A 2,687-nucleotide genomic window follows, 5' to 3' on the forward strand; every position below is an offset into this window, starting at 1 on the left:
CTGAATGCTGGCAGAGGACATCAGGCACCCAGAAAAGCAGCCCATTGTCTTCAGAAGGAGGTAGGAAAAAATATAAAAGACAAAAAAAGAGACAAAAGAGGTAGGGATGGAGCTCCATCCCGGGAAGGGAGTCTTAAAAAGAGAGAAGTTTCCAAACACCAGGAAACACTCTCACTGCTGAGTCTGTGGTGAGCCTTGGAAGCACAGAGGCAACATAATAGGGAGGAAAAATAAATAAATAATTAAAACCCACAGATTACTTGCCCAATGGTAACTCCCCCAGCGGAGAAGCAGCGCAGATGCCTGCATCCGCCACTAGCAAGCGGGGGGCTGGGCAGGGAGGCACGAGCTGCATTGCTTAGAGTAAGAATCTGGCCTGAATGCCCCAAGGGCAATCTGAGCGAACTAACTTGGGCTAGCAAACCGGACTGTGGGATAGCTACCACGCGAAAAGCCCTAAGACACTGCCAGGCCCACGCACAGAACAAAGGACTGAACAGAACTAGCCGGCTACAGACCATCCCCCTCCGGTGACAGGCAGCCAGAACCAAAAGGGGGCAATCGCACCCCTAGAGAGACATTATCTACCAAACTGCAAGCAGGCTTCTTTGCTATCTAAGATTTCTTGGGGTTCTGGACAGTCAACATCCACCTGAGAAGGTGCTCTGGTTGTACACCCAGATCACTTATCACTTATCAAACTTATCACTTGTAAACCCCTCATCACCTGAGCTGCTCAGACCTGGGAAGGGCACAAAATGCAGGCCCAACCGAGTCTGCACCTCTGAGGACTACCCGAGTGCCTGAACTTGAGTGGCTTAGACCTGGGAGGTGCATGCAGCCCAGGGCTGGCCTCAGATGGTTCCCAGCGGAGCAACCTACAGCCAGAGCAGTCTGGGCAGGGAGGGCACACACGCCGTGAGCAGGGCAGGCCCAGTGAGGCTGAGACACTGCAAGCACACGCCAGTGTTATTTGTTTGCAGTGTCCCTCCCTCCCCACAGCACGACTGAACAAGTGAGCCTAAAAAGTGTCCACCATGGCCCTCTTTGTGTCAGGGCAGAAATCAGACACTGAAGAGACCAGCAAACAGAAGAAGCTAAAACAGAGGGAACCGCCTTGGAAGTGACAGGTGCAATAGATTAAAACCCTGTTGTTAGTACCGACTACATTGGAAGGGGCCTATAGGTCTTGAGAAATATAGGCCAGACCAAGGAACTATCTGAAAATTAACTGACCCCACAATACCCACAACACCACCAGAGAAAGTCCTAGATATATTTTTACTATTTTTACAATCATTCTTTTTTTTTTTAATTTTTAAGTCCTCTATTACTCCTTTAATTTTCACTTTTATAACCTACTATTACTTTGCAAAAAGTAAAAAGATGCTATTTTTTAAAGCAAACTTCATATATGTATATATTTTTTATAATTTTTGTGACTTTGTTTTTTTTCTTGCTTTTTTTTTCTTCCTTTCTTCAATACTGTATTTTTGAAATTCCAAACTCTACTCTAGATTTTTAATCTTTGCTTTTTGGTATTTGTTATCAATTTTGTACCTTTAGAACCCAATCTTCAGTACCCATTTTTACTTGGGAGCGAGATTACTGGCTTGACTGCTCTCCCCCTGTTTGGACTCTCCTTTTTCTCCACCAGGTCGCCTCTGTCTCCTCCCTACCCCTTCTCTTCTCTACCCAACTCTGTGAATCTCTGAGTGTTCCAGATGGTGGAGAACACTTAGGGAACTGATTACTGGCTGGATCTGTCTCTCTCCTTTTGATTCCCCCCTTTTATAAACCTCCTGGCTACCTCTGTCTCCTTCCTCCCTCTTCTCTTCTCTGTATAACTCCATGAACATCTCTGAGCAGTCCAGTTGTGGAGTGCACATAAGGAAGTGATTACTGGCTAGCCCACTCTCTCCTCTATTGATTCCACCTCATCTCATTCGAGTCACCTCTAACTCCCTCCTCCCTCTTCTCTTCTCCATGTAACTCTGTGAACCTCTCTGGGTGTCCCTCACTGTGGAGAAACTTTTCATCTTTAACCTAGATGTTTTATCAATAGTGCTGTATAGAAGGAGAAGTCTTGAGACTACTGTAAAAATAAGACTGAAAACCAGAAGCAGGAGCCTTATGTCCAAATCCTGAGAACACCAGAGAACTCCTGACTCCAGGGAACGTTAATTGACAGGAGCTCATCAAACGCCTCAATACCTACACTGAAACCAAGCACCACCCAAGGGCCAACAAGTTCCAGAGCAAGACATACCACGCAAATTCTCCAGCAACATAGGAACACAGCCCAGAGCTCCAATATAGAGGCTGCCCAAAGTTACTCCAAAACCACTGACATCTTATAACTCATTACTGGACACTTCATTGCACTCCAGAGAGAAGAAATCCAGCTCCACCCACCAGAACACTGACACAAGCTTCCCTAACCAAGAAACCTTGACAAGCCACCTGTACAAACCCATCCACAGCGAGGAAACTCCACAATAAAGAGAACTCCACAAACTGCCAGAATACTGAAAGGCCACCCCAAACTCAGCAATATAAACAAGATGAAGAGACAGAGGAATACCCAGCAGGTAAAGGAACAGGATAAATGCCCACCAAACCAAACAAAAGAGGAAGAGATAGGGAATCTACCTGATAAAGAATTCCAAATAATGATAGTGAAAATG

Source organism: Bison bison, unplaced genomic scaffold (genome assembly GCF_000754665.1).
Source record: "Bison bison bison isolate TAMUID 2011002044 unplaced genomic scaffold, Bison_UMD1.0 scf7180017864471, whole genome shotgun sequence".
Taxonomy (NCBI): domain Eukaryota; kingdom Metazoa; phylum Chordata; class Mammalia; order Artiodactyla; family Bovidae; genus Bison; species Bison bison.